The following is a 14,990-nucleotide window of genomic DNA, read 5'->3' as shown; positions in this document are numbered from 1 at the left end:
CTGGTCAAACCAGCTCTTCTAGCAGTCTTTCTCATCTCAATTATTGGGAACTCCTACCTTCCAATTACTCAGCACCAAAATCTGATCAAGGTATCACCCTTGATGACTCTCCTTTTGTCATATCCCACATTCCAATTTATCAATGACTCTTGTAGGCTTTCCCTTCAAAATATATCCAGAACCTAACCACTGCTCACCACCTTCACCCACTATCAACCTGGTCCAAGCTACCATCATCTCTTGCCAAGATTATTGCGATAGCCTACTAAATATTCTCCTTGATTCCACACTTACCCTTTATAGACTTTTCTCTATACAGCAGCCAGAGTGATTGTTTTAGTCATCTAGTGCTGCCATAACAGAAATGCCACAAGTGGATGGCTTTAACAAAGAGAAATTTATTTCTTCACAGTCTAATAGGTTACAAGTCCAAATTCAGGGCGTCGGCTCCAGGAAAAGTCTTTCTCTCTCTGTGAGCTCTGGAGGAAGGCTTCCCCTGGTCGCAGAGCTTCTCAGGCACAGGGATCCCATGCCCAAAGGATGTACTCTGCTCCTGGTGCTGCTCTCTTGGTGGTATGAGGTCCCCCATTCTCTGCTTGCTTCCCTTTCCTTTTACCTCTTGAGAGATAAAAGGTAGTGCTGGCCACACCCCAGGAAAACTCCGTTTACCTTGGATCAATCCCACCCTAATCCTCTCAACATAAAATTACAATCACAAAATGGAGGACAACCACATAATACTGGGAATCATGGCCTAACCAAGTTGATACACACATTTTGCGGGTGACATAATTCAATCCATGACAGTGATCTCTTAAAAACTTGCCAGACTATGTTGTTGTTATTGTTGTTAGGTGCCATCACACAGATTTTGACTCATAGCAACTACACGTGACAGAGTAGAACTGCCCCATAGGGTTTTCTAGGCTGTAATCTTTATGGGAGCAAATTGTCAGGCCTGCAAAGCCTTGGGTGGGTTCGAACCACCAAACTTTCAGTAGCAGCCTAGCACTTAACCTTTTATTCATCTCTCTAAAATTTCCAATGATTCCCCATCTCATTCAGAGTAAAAGCCTAAGTCCTTTTCTATAAGGTCCTGTATGATCTGATGTCTCCATTATCCCTTGTGCCTTATCTCCCCATTCTCTCCTTTAAGCACTGTGCTCCTATTGGGTTGACCTCAAAGACACCAAACATGCTTCCATCTCAGGACCTTTGCACCTGATGTTCCTTCCCTCTGCCTGGAAAGCTCTTCTGCATGGCTCACTCCTTCACTTCCTTCAGGTCTCTCTCGGCTCAAACAATAGTTTACTGACTGCTTTGACCCTGTCCCTTATGTAAAACAGCAACCCATTCCTATTTGGCTTTCCTGAATCTTCTTCCCCTGCTTTAACTTTCTCTGTAGTACCCATGACCACCTAATATATCAAATATTTGTTTGTTTATCGTCTTTTCCTTCACTAAAATTATTCAGACCAAAAAAAAAAATCAAATATATATGAGGTAATAATAATCACTATAAAGAAAAATAGAGGAAGGGGATAGGGCATGAGAGGGTGTCATTCCACATAGAGTAGTTAGAAAAGGTCTCCCCTGAGGAAATAAAATGGAGGCAGGTCCTAGGTGAAGTGAGGGAGAACCAGGGCTGGAAACAGGAAAGACAGGCTATCAACTGTAGCAGATGCTGTTGGTGCCTCATCCATATCCCCTCATCATTCTTTATTTGGGTAAATGTCAAAGGTGTCCTTCTGCAAGTACCTACCACTGACACCTGAAGGCTTCTCTCAGCCTGCTTATGGGAGTTAATGCCCCTGGGAGCAGCTCTCAGCCAATGATGAAAGGGAGTTAGAGAATAAGTGCCCCAGCTCCCTCACCCTTCAGTGGGACAATTCTGAGGCATGTTGAAAACCATCTCCCAGAGTGTCCGGGGGAACTGAGCCCAGTTAACACCTTGCATTGGTTTCCTTCCCTTCTCTCCTGCCAGTGCTTCTGGGGCTCACGGCAGCCTGGGCTTTCTCACCTGAAATTCTTATCTCAGAAGGCAGCCTGTCATGGATTGAACTGTGTCCCCCAAAAATATCTGTCCAGGTCATGGTTCCGTTGTATGATCATATGATTGGGTACCATTTTATCATCTGATGTGATTCCCTATGTGTTATAAATCCCATCACTACGGTGTAATAAGATGGATTCGTGGCAGTTATATTGATGAGGTCTACAAGATTAGGTAGTGCCTTAAGACAATCTCTTTTGAGATATAAAAAGAGAAGCGAGCAGAGAGACGGGGAGCTTTACACCACCAAGAAAGCAGCATTGGGAACAGAGGCTGGGCCTGAGGTTCCTGCCCTGACATGCTCCCAGATCAAGGGAAGGCTGATAACAAGAACCTTCCTCCAGAGCTGAGAGAGAGAGAAAGCCTTCCCCCGGAGCTAGCGACCTGAATTTGGACTTGCAGCCTGCTAGATAGTGAGAGAATAAATTTCTCTTTGTTAAAACCATCCACTTTTGGTGTACTGTTATAGCAGCACTAGATGACTAAGACACAGCCTAAGACAGAAAAGAGCTCACTTGGTCTCAGTGGCCTCATGACCTGCAGGTGGAGTCTGTGGGAACAACACACACAGGGGAAGGAGGCCTCTGTGGGGGAAGCCACGTGCAGGGTCGGCTCCAAGCATGGTCATTAAGTGCTGCAGTTGCCCAGCGCTGGCTTTTGATCACGCATCTTACACCGCCCTGCACAAAGTGGAGCGTGATGTTAAAATCAGGTTGAGGTCCTGGAGGGAGAGGGCGGCTGTACAGGCCTGATGGTGAATATGCAGAAGCTTATTAACCCACTCTGTGCACTAAAAAAAAAAAAAAGCGTGTAAATGATGTTATTGCAACGTATAAGTTTAGACATGTCCGTAGGAATAAAAGTGTGTGACAGTGATAAGATGTATGGCTGGTGTAAATAAGCTAGCCCAAGCAAAATATGCTAAAAGTGCTAGGGAAATTCTCCAAATTCAGTGAGTGATGCTAGGCCTGGCCTTCAGCCAGGAGAAGGGAAGCTGATTTCTGGCCCTTGGGATACTGTGCAGGGACTAGGATAGGATGATCTTGTCCCATGTCCACAGAGGGTAGCTGCAATTCCTGGGGAGAGGGTCCTGCCTATGGAGGGGTCACCCTTAGAGACAGGAGCAGAAATCATTCTAGGATCCAGAAAAATCCTTTTAATAATGGTAATAATAATAACAGTACAATAGCTGGTATTCTTGAGGAGTTAGTATTGCCTAGCAGACTGTGAACCCTCCATGTGTTCTAACTCTTTTAATTCTTACAACCACCCCATGAGGTAGGTACTAAGACTCCCGTTTTACAGATAAGGAAACTGAGGCTCAGAGAGGTTAAACATGCAGTAAGTGGCAGAGCTGAACTCAGGCAGCCTGGCCCCAGCTCTCATATATTTAACCATTATGCTCTACCGCCTCCATTGCATGTCACATTGAAAGGGACCTAGGGGACAATTTATTCCAACCCTCTTCCTTTACAGATGAGGGGATAAGCAAGCAACGGACCACAGCTGAAGGGTCACACTCAACAGAGGGTATACCGAGGGAGAGCAAGAGATGTGTACACCAAGTAATAGAAAGCTATGGAAGAGTCTATATGGACATGGTTAAGAGACGACTCTGGAGCAATACTGCCTAAGTTCAAACCCCAGTTCTGCCTCTTCCTTGCTGTGTGGCCTTGAACAAGTTACTTAACCACTCTGTGATTTAGTTTCTTCATTTGTAAGTTGGGGATGGTGATAGTACCCACCTCACAGATTTATGTGGAGACTAAGTAAGTTATAAAGTAAGTAAGCGATGAAGCAAAAGTTCTTTTGAACAGCCTCTGGCACGTAGCAAATGTTACGTATGTGTGCGCTACTATTATTTGCTATTTTGAAAGAGTGAGGTGCACCTTAGTCTTCAAGGTGACATCTTTGCACTTCTTTGAAGTGTTGAAGAGCAAAGATGTCACCCTGAAGACTAAGGTGCACCTGACCCAAGCCATGGTATTTTCAATCACATCATATGCATGTGAAAGCTGGACAATGAATAAAGAAGATCGAAGAAGAGTTGACGCCTTTGAATTGTGGTGTTGGCAAAGAATATTGAATATACCATGTGGACTGCCAAAAGAACAAACAAATCTGTCTTAGAAGAAATACAACCAGAGTGCTCCTTAGAAGCAAGGATGGCGAGACTGCGTCTTACATACTTTGGACATGTTGTCAGGAGGGATCAGTCCCTGGAGAAGGACATCATGCTTGGCAGAGTACAGGGTCAGCAGAAAAGAGGAAGACCCTCGACGGGGTAGATTGACACAGTGGCTGCAACAATGAGCTCAAGCATATTAACGATTGTAAGGATGGCTCAAGACCGGGCGGTGTTTCATTCTGTTGTGCATAAGGTTGCTATGAGTTGGAACTGACTCAACAGCAACTAACAACAACAACAATAACAACATTTTGAAAGAAACAAAGTCACGTGGGCAGAAGGGTAGAATGCCTGGTGGACAGATATGCTGGTATCAAAGGTTATCAGTTGAGTGATACCAAAGCACTTTCTTCTTTGCATTTTCTAACTTGGTAATAATTTTGTGATCTTTTTTGTGCTATTGCAAAACAAATAGAACCTCAACTTATGCTTCACAATTACATAATTTGAAGATGTTACAGCTTTTAAAGATGTTTCTATTATGTTTCTGATTTAATTTTCTCCCCTTCTGGGAAGTTGAGGGACACCTGCCACTTACGATGTGGGACTTAATATGGGTGTCCAATCCAGGGAAGGAGGAATCACAATTTTGCCTGGAGCTGAACCTAAAGGGAGCCCTCTCTCCCAAAATGGAGACTGAATTACAGGTGCAGATGGGCAAGAGACCAGGGTAACTGGAAAAAAAAAAAAAAACACACACAGATTCTGGCATCAGATCAGAGTTCAAATCCCCAAAATACCACTTACCAGCTGTGTGGCCTCGGGGAGGTAGCAACCTCCCCCAGCCTCAGTTTCCACTTTCGTGACAGCGGAATACTAATACCCTCCTCCAGGCCTTGCAGCAAAGAGAAGTTGATAAGCTAAGGCCCATGGAGCACTAACACCGAGCCAGCTTTGTCGTAGGTGCCCATTGTATCTTCCACTTTCTTGTTCCCGGGGAGAAAGATACGAATCCCCACTGGCTGCCTGAGCAGAAAGAAAGTGCAGCAGGTAGCTGTACCCACCTGGTGTGGTCTCACTCTGGGAACCCTGCCTGGAGGAGAAGCTGCCAGTTCAATCCCAGCTGCTCCGAGGCCCCTCTGAGCTGGCCCGGTTTATGGAATAGGCTGAGGGCTCCTCAAAGGAGCAAACGCCTCCAGAAGGATGAAAGAGAAGCTGGTGCAAAGCTTTGAAGCCCGCCATAACGCTGGACCAGCCCCTCCTCCCTGCTCGGGATGTCCCCTGAAGGGGGAGAAAGAAAGAGAATCTGTGATGAGAAAATGAGGGACAGCCGAGAGCCAGGATTTGTATCAACAGCTTAATTCTCTGCTTTCTTGTCAGCCCTGATGGCTGGCAGCGAGTATAATTTGAAATGAAGAATGTTTTTCAAGGAGGAGCAAGAGTACCTCATCTGAAACTAATTTGTTGTCCAAAATTATACTGCAGAAGTTGTTGAGAAGCTGCAGATGAAGTTGTGCATAATAATACAGCCAACTCTTGATTAGCCACACTCATGGATAGTCCAAACACAACAGATACCTCAAAGTGATTTATACATGGTTTCATAAGGCGGGATTTTTCTCTCAACGGTTTTAGCTTTCTTCACTTAATTGTCTTCAGGGTATAGCCAGAGAACTAGGGGATCTATAACCTTCTGTTAATTGCAAAATGACCAGGGGTTTCGGCACCACACCCTGCAATGCAGGAGCTGCCAGGATGGTATTTGTAAATAAAAATAACCATCCAAAAGAATGAAGAAGGATTTGAGAAAGAAGAAAAGCTGTTGAATTTTTGTACATCTCACACAAAGACCAGGGAGGTGGTTAAGAGCCTGGGCTCTAAAGTCGGACTGCTTGGTTCAAATCCTGGCTCTGCCTCCTAAGTGTGACTTCAAGCATGTTAGTGAACCTCTCATGGCCTCGGTTTCCTCATCTGTAAATTGGGGTTAACGACAGTAGCAATGTTACAAGGCTGTTGTGAGGTCTAAATGAGATCATCTATGTATTTAGCACAGTGTCTGGCACAGAGGAATATTAATTTAAAGCAAATTAATATCCATAAAAGAAGTTCCTGGTTAGCACAAATGGTTAAGCTCTAGACTACTAGCCAAAAGGTTTGAACTCACCCAGAGGTGCCTCGGAAGAAAGGCCTGATGATCTGCTTCCGAAAGATCACAGCCTTAAAAACCCTGTACAGCAGCCCTACTCTGCACACATGCGGTCACGATGAGTCAGAATCAACTCATTAAAACAGCAACAAACATTAGTTATACCAGCTCTCAGCAAACTGGGTAACGGATCTCTAAATGGTGTTCAAAAACATCTTGTAAAATTACTGAAGGTCCCCAGAGACTGTGAATAGGGTGCAGCCCTCCTAATCCCTCAGAAGGGGCAATCACATCAGGTTTCAGGGGGACAGGCAGCTGGAAGGGCACTGGGGTCCCCTGGAGGGCCCAGGACAGCTGTCAGTTCCTGTGTGTGCTAAGCAAACAGACCCACCATCCAATCTTAATTATCCTGCCTAATGGGGTAAGGCGATTATGATTCATGGAAGATTGGCCATTAGCAGCTGGGCTTGGGAAAGAAAACAGCCCTGGATGGCACAGCACAAACACCAGGTCAGGAGTGAGGCCCAGGCATGCCAGGAGTGAAGTACAGGCCCGGATCTCCGTGCCGTTTGGGAAAAGGGAGGTCCAAAGACTTTCAGCCCTATGAGAAATAGGTTTGAGAAGTGGGGAAATGGCTGCAGGGAGTATGGAACTGTCAAGGTAGAGGGTTGGGAGTGAGGATACCAGGAGAACAACTCTGGAGCCCAACGTTCCTCAGTTCATCTCAGCCAGCCCTCTGCCACAGAAGAATCTAAACAGCTCAGGTCAAGGTGAATTTTGGAGACAACACTTACCCAGAGTAAGGTGACCTGGATTCTAGGTCTGGCTTTGCCAGGAACTTACTGTTAAAAATAGTAATAGTAACGGTCACTTACTAGGAGCCTCATACTGTGCTCAGCTGTTTATATGAATGATCTTATTTAATCTTCACAACGGCTTTATGAGGAATGATTATTTTTATCCCCACCTTACAGATGAGGGAAATGAGTCTCCAAATGTAAAGAAATTGCCCCAAGTCAGAGGGAGATCTGGGATTCAAACTGAAGTCTGTGCCCCTGTTTTAACCACACCCCTGGGCCCTTAGCTGCACCAAGACAAGCTCAGTTGCCTCATCTATGAAGGCAGGAAGTCCCAGCCCAAAGTTCAGCCAGAAACCGGCCTTATGGGGGGAGCTGCAGCCCCTGGTGCCTATCTAACAGGGTGGAGCCAATCAGCGCTCTGGGAGAGACAAGGGCTCCGGAGGCCACTCTTGAAGATGATATACACAAAGGTAACAATAACCGTATTTTGCCAACTGTTCCCTCCCCACCTGCCCCCTAGATAGTTTCATAAGCACTTGTTTAAAAAAATATATATATAGCATAGCGCCGTTCCAAAAATACCTCTGGGGCGGGGAGGGCAAGGCTGTAGTGTTATATGCGTAAAATATGATGATCTTATTGCATTTTTATGACAAGGGCTTTGCGGTTTCTCCAGGAGCCTTCACCCACACCCTCTCAGAGCCCTACCCTTTTCGCCCACTCCCTGAGCCCTACCCTTTTTGCCCACTCCCTAAGCCCTAGGGCGCAGAAGGCCCTTGGCCCACAGACGCTGGGCCTTCTCCCGCAGCCTCTGCACGCCCACAGCCTCTGCACGCCCGCAGCCTCTGCACGCCCGCAGCCTCTGCACACCTGCAGCTCCCCACCTACATACCCATGCTGCCTCTGATATCCTGACACTGCCACTCCTGACCATTCAGGAGTCTTCATGTCTGGAGCCCACTTGGAGCTGCCCTAGATGCCAGGGAAGAAGGACCCTGAAGCAACTCTTTCTAAAAGGGTCTCTGACTGCTCTCATCTCCTTTCCCCCACCTTCACTCCTTCCGGCAGGTCCATATCCCCGCAGGGATTGCCAGCTGGATTGTGGGCAACTGAGGGGGCTGGGGCTGGAGCTGAACAATGTTGAGCCTGGAGGTCCAGCTTGAGAGAAACTTAGTGCTGGGGTGGTTCACATTTAAATAACAAAGGGAATCACTCCCTTTCCCCCACTGCCCTCTCAGCCATCCAGGACCCTCAGCTGCAGAGCCAGCATGACATTGTCAGCTGACTGAGTTTTCTGAGTCTGTACAGAGGCCTCAGAAAACCCTGGGTGCTGCAAACAATTAATGGGCTCGCTGCTAACTAAAAGGTTGGAGGTTCAAGTACACCCTATGGTGCTTTGGAAGAAAGGCCTGACAATCTGCTTCTGAAAAATCAGCCTTCAAAAACCCTGTGGAACACAGTTCCACTCTGGCACACATGAGGTCATCATGCATCAGAATCAATCAACTCAGCAGAAATTGGTACACATTCCTCAGCTCTCAATCTATCAGCCCTACTGCACCTAGCCCTTCTCCCTCAATTGCCCTCGTATCTCCCCCCATTTCTCTCTGCATTTACACTGACTCTCAACCACCAGCTACAGAATTAGGTAGAAGGGTACCCAACTTGGGAGAGATCTTACAAATTACGTTGTCCAACTCTTTCATTCTCCAAGTGAGGATCTGGGCCAGAGGGCCAGCTGGCCTCAAGACATATGGCTGGTTAGAGGCAGAACTCTAGCTGGACCCCGGGGGGCCTTGACTTCCTGCTCAGTGTTACCTTCTTGCAGAAGGAAGCTCATCAAGATATGGAAGCAAGTACCATGCTCAGCACCTGGGGCAGGACCTACTACCAGAGAGCAAGTGTGGATAACTGGCAGGCTGTCCCATGTCCCCACTTGCTCTCACTCTGGCTTGGCAGTAGCGGATTGGACTAAATAATGACTGATGGCCTTATTGAACCCTGGGATGCAAGAATCATTTCTACTCAGTTTCCTCCAATATGAAGAGAGGCTCCTGAGACTCCAGTATTGATCAGAAGGTGGACTTTGTAGCCAATGGAGAGCTTCAGTCCAAAGAAGCAGGTCATGTGTAATTACCCATGGCTCCCAGAGGCTGCCTTACTACCCTCATCCCATTCCCCAGCCCCAGCTCTCTGAGCTTGGATCTCCGAGAAAGAATTTCCCTCTCAGAGAATAATTGCCCCTGGCTTCCCTCACTTCTAATCAGCAAGCCAAGGTATTAGTTCCTGGGAGTGTGACTGATTTCCAGGGACTTGGAACTTAATTACATTTTAGCAAAGTCTGTTTGGAATCCTCAGAGAAGCAAGACACTTTCTGTTCTTTGAACTCACCATGTAGGAGGGCTTCCAGCTTCTCAAATATTCCATTCATCTTTCCTTGGGCCAAGAGAGGGACATTCCATGGCTGTCAGTTTTCATCTTTCCTTACCCAAGATCCCCAACCCCTGGAGTCTGGCCAGAGGAACTTGGCTTTCTCATGCAGAAGAATTCCTCACATGGTTTTCCTCACACCAGCAGGCAGCCCATAATGCCCAGAGACACATGCATCCTGCCTATCTCTATGCTGTCTCCCAAAACCTGTGGCTTAGCCACCCGGCCTCACCTGCAGAGTCACCTGGTCCACACCTCTGTCTCCAGTTCCAACCTTAGGAGGTATTCTTTGTATTACTCTAATTCTTATTATCTACCATTTTTTGAGCATTCACTATGTGCCAGACACCATAAGATTCTTTGCACACATCAGCTCATTCCATCCTCACAAAATACCTACCGATGTAGACATTAATCTCCCTGTTTTACCAGTGAGGAAATGGTGGCTCAGACAGGTTCAGCTCTCTACCCAAGATCACAGAGCTAGTTGGATTTTAGGGAGCCCCATCCCTCTGGACAATTACATTGGTGGTTGGTTTAGCACGTACTGTTCCCCTATCTCTCCAGGACCACCTTACCTGTGGTCACATGTCACCACAAGCCCTGTACTCCTTCTCTGAGCCAGGTCCCAAATGAATCTAGGTAAAGGCTACACAGGGGTTATTGCCGGCATTCTTATAACTTTTCTTTAGGTATAAAGTAGATCAAAATTAAAAGTTTAGAAGAGTAGATAGAGTTCAGGTACAATTTATAGTAGTTTTGCAGCTCTAGTCGATATTGTTCATTTTACATATTTACCTCCCTGTCTCTCTGTTGTACCCACCTGTCAGGATACCTCTCATCAGACCTGCCACCCCCATCCTTACCCATGCTAACTGTTTGCCTGTGTCATTGTTCCCTACCAGCAGCTATTTTCCCCAGACCTGCCCCACCCCAGTGACTGGGTCTAGTCTAGGGTCTTCCCAACCCCACAGGGTCACACTGTGTCCCAAGATAAGGCTCAAACTCTAGATTATTGAGAGTAACCCAGACCAAAGAGGATCTGAGCCCAGGGGAATCCACTCTCTTGCCCCATTACAGTCACCTGCCTTCATGGGCCCAGAGCTTCTGGATTATCACACAAGATGTAAGTTCACTGAAGGTTTTTGCTCACAGACCCAGATTTTTAATCCTGCGACAGACTTTAGAGGCATTTCAATTCTGGGAACTTCCTATAGGCTTTGGGTCTGGTGAGATCAGCACAAATTTTTAGGCCATAATGAAGAAGGAGGTCGATGGTTTTGGAATCAGATCTATATATTTGGATCTTTCTAGAGTGGTATAGACCAGCAAGCGTGTTCCAATCCACTTGCTATCTATCCATGTCAGTGAAAATGGCTGCTTCATAAAAAGCCAGAAGTAGTATACACAGCCCTGAGGATGTTAGTATATCTGAGCAGTGCAATGTGAGGAAACTGTGGACACTGCCATGTCAAGGGGTCATCCTGTGACTCCCCTCATGCCATTTCATTTGCCAGTGTAGATGCAGCCCCAAATCTGAAACCTCTATCTTCAGATATTCCCAGAGGAGTGGTGAGCCAGCTCGATGAAGATGATTCCTTATCTTGAAAATACAATATGTCTCCTACCCCACTCCCAGCCCTTCATGCCACTTTCCTGATCCTGGCTGACATCCAGGTCAAAGCACCAGGGTGTCCTGGCTCACCAACATCTGGAATCACCTGCAAGGGCACTCTAGAGATCATAACAAGCAGGACCCCTCCAGCAGCAGGCATTCTTGAAGACATTTAGTATTTTGAAAGCCATCAATTCATTGCTTGGAGTAGGGGAGCAGAGAGGAAGTGACAATGAGGAAGAGAAACTAAGGTAGAAAAAGGAGAAAAATCCATGTTTGGAGAAATTTACAGACCTTTCAGTTGGCAAGGAGAGTGGCTCTCTGTCTCCTCCCCACCTTCCCCACCAGCCACTTGCCACCCCCATTTACACGAACCCATTCATCAAATGGCCTGGATATGTCCATGAGCAGCCAGATCCAATATTCCCAAGCAGCAGTGTAGGCCAGCCCTGCTTAGCAGCAAAGTTCAGCTCCAACCACCGCAGGAATAAAAGAGAAGAAGGGAAATAGCTCAAGGCAAAAAGGATGAGACAGAGAGAAGTGAGCTTTCCAGCCTAAGTCCAGGCCTATTCAGGAAGACTGCATCAAGAAGGAAAAACCAGGGACAGCTTGAAGCCCACCCAAGGGTGATAACAGCCAAGGGCTATGCCTGGGATTCTAGCATGAGTTAGACACTCCACAGGACAAGTACCCTCGGGAAATATGAGAGCAGGAGGTAAATCCCCACCATGATATAAGTAAGAGTAATTCATAGCATTAGGAACAGAATTGACTAGAAGGCAGGCTTAGGGCACCCTTGGAAGGAAGCCCATGGGGAGGAGAGGCTGTGGAGTCAGGCTCAGAGGCTCCATGCTGTTCAGGAAGATTGGGCCTGGCTGTTGTCTCTTCACTCAGTTCTTTCCAATTCTTTTCTGTCTTGACTCTGAGCTGTGATTTCTTCTTATTTTCAGGTTAACTGAGCAACTGTGTGTACCATCTTCACTTCCCATACCGCCCCCTCCCCATCCCGACTCCACACATTCATTTCAAAAGAAAGACGCTGGGCTACTCTTTCCTTCTAAATAAGCCGGCCCTTTTCCCTCACTTGCCATTGCCCATACAATTCACAACACCTCCCACTCACCCACTTCTAGCCTTCTTCTTTAGCTTTCTTTCCATGGGATCTGTTATGGACTGAATTGTGTCCCCCCAAAATGTGTCTCAACTTGGCTAGGCCATGATTCCCAGTATTGTGTTTTTGTCTACCATTTTGTCATTTAATGTGATTTTCCTATGTGTTGTAAATCCTACCTCTATGATGTTAATGAGGCAGGATTAGAGGGAGTTATGTTTATGTTAATGAGGCAGGACTCAATCTGCAGGAGTAGATTGTATCTTGAGTCAATCTCTTTTGAGATATAAAAGAGAGAATCCAGTGGAGAGGAGAGGGACCTCCTACCACCATGCGACAAGTGCTGAGAGTGGAGCTTGTCCTTTGGACTTGGAGATCCTGTACTGAGAAGCTCCTAGAGCAGGGGAAGATTGATGACAAGGACCTTCCCACAGAGCCAACAGAGAAAGAAACCTTTTCCCTGCAACTGGTGCCCTGAATTTGGACTTCTACCCTCCTAGACTGTGAGAGAATAAATTTTTCTTTGTTAAGGCCATCCACCTGTGGTATTTGTTATAGCAGCAGTGGATAACTAAGACAGAATCCATCTGTAGCTGAGAATTGGATGGGAGGAGAGGGACTGAGAGGCTAAAGACAGTGGAGGAATGGGGTGGGGTTTGGCTCAGGGGCTGCAAGTGTTCTACAGCTGGAGCCTATCCTTCCTCCAAGAAGCCTGGAATGACCAAGAGGACACATGCAGCCCAGTGCCAAAACTGAGGGCAAGCCAGGTACAGGTAAGAGGGAGTAAGCATCAGAAATCACCATCACTCTAAATACTCACAATTTATTAGGTGTTTACTATGTTCCAGGCACAGTGCTAAACTCCTTATCTCATGTAATCCTCATTACAGCCAGTTATGCAAGAATTTTCTCCATTTACAAATGAGAGTCAACTTTCAGATAGGTTAAGTAATTTGCCCAAGGCCACAAAAACAAATAAGACCAAGATTCAGAGAAATTTTGGCTATGGGTCCCAATAAAAATCTTAGCTTTGCTGCTCGTCTCACATCTGTCACCAGCAGGCAAGAGAAAGTGGGTGTTAGAGGAGGGGGTGTTCAGAAACCAACCCGAGTCCCCCCAGTCTATTTCTGGCCAAGGTAAGAGGTCCTCACAGACCAAGTAACCAGACCCAAGCTACTTATATGACAGTACCTGAGTTCAGCCCTGGCTATGTTTGTAACTCTTCCACAGATTCATGAGGCACTCTAGGCTGGGACTGAGTGGTTCTGCTCACTGCTTCTTCTTGTGATCTTTTTCCTCTCCTGGCCTCATTTACCTACCATACGGGAGCTGATGGTTCCCGGCATCTCCTTCTGGTCTACAAGAACTGTCTGGGGATACATTAAAGATGAAAGAGAATATGAAAAGTTGGCACTCTTGAGAGGAAGGATGTTAGTCATTATTGATATTAATGTTTTACCCGAACAACAGCAGGTTCCTATCCAGGCCCACCGCTCCCTCAGTCATGGGAGGAGTCACTGGAACCATGGAGTAGACTTAAGAGTCGGTCAAGAAGCTCAGAAGTTCTGGGATCCGGAAAGAAGATTGGATGCCCTTAAAGAGTTAACCTGGTAGGGTTTTTCCCCCAGACCAGGCCAAGACGCCAAAGGTCTGGGCATGGCCAGGTATAGGACAGAGGAGGTCTTACTTGACAGAAGGAAAGAAGAAGGATAAAATATAGGGGAGGAAGGGGGGAAGATCCTGTTCCTGCATCTAAAAATTCACCCGAATGATCAAGCTTTAAAAGCTGTCTGAGCTGTTCAAAACAGACGAGAGCTCTGTCTAGTCATGTTGGGCTGAGCTTGGCTGAAAAGGCACATTTATAAAACATCAAAAGAAAGGTATCAGTACAGTAACTGCTCACAGCCCTCAGACCCAACTGCTATAGAAATTCCTTTCCAGGAGAATATTTCTTGGGTCTCATGTATGAGAAAGACAGGGTTGGAGACTCACCAGTGAGTACCCCAACTCAGTCAACCATCCCAGCCACCTCAATTACTGATAACCATCACCCTTAGGGGGAGAGGCAGGGAAGCTTGAGGCCTCAGAGAAGAGATGCTTTATGTATCCATCTATATGCTTTTGGGAGTATGCAACGATAACACATTCAGTCCCTCAACTAATATTTATTGAGTGATGATTATGTGCCAGACGTTGTGCTATATTTGTCTGTAAGAGTTGGGGGTGAGGAAGATGATTAAAATGTGGTCTCTGTTCCCCAGGAATAATTGACTAATGCAAAAGACAGACACACAACTATTCATCAATATACACTGTTGTTGTTATTGTTGTGTGCCATCAAGTCAATTTTTGACTCATTGTGACCCCATGTGACACAGTAGAACTGCCAATAGGGTTTTTTAGGCTGTAATCTTTATAATCTTTAAGGAAGCAGATCGCCATGTTTTTCTCCCGCTGAGCCTCTGGGTGAGTTTGAGCTGCTAGCTTTTTGGTTAGCAGCCAAGTGCTCAACTATTGTGCCACCAGGGTTCCTCAATATACATTAGCTGGGTGCTATAAAGGAGATATGAAGAAAATGTTTAGAGGAGCATAGAGGCAGGGTTGGGGGACTCTTCACAGAAGAGGTGGCATTTGAACTGGTTATCAGAGGATGGGAGCCCTGGTGGCGCAATGGTTAAGAGCTTGGCTGCTAACCAAAAATGTTGGC

Source organism: Elephas maximus, chromosome 3 (genome assembly GCF_024166365.1).
Source record: "Elephas maximus indicus isolate mEleMax1 chromosome 3, mEleMax1 primary haplotype, whole genome shotgun sequence".
NCBI classification, from domain to species: domain Eukaryota; kingdom Metazoa; phylum Chordata; class Mammalia; order Proboscidea; family Elephantidae; genus Elephas; species Elephas maximus.
Note: the sequence above shows the minus strand (reverse complement) of the source record.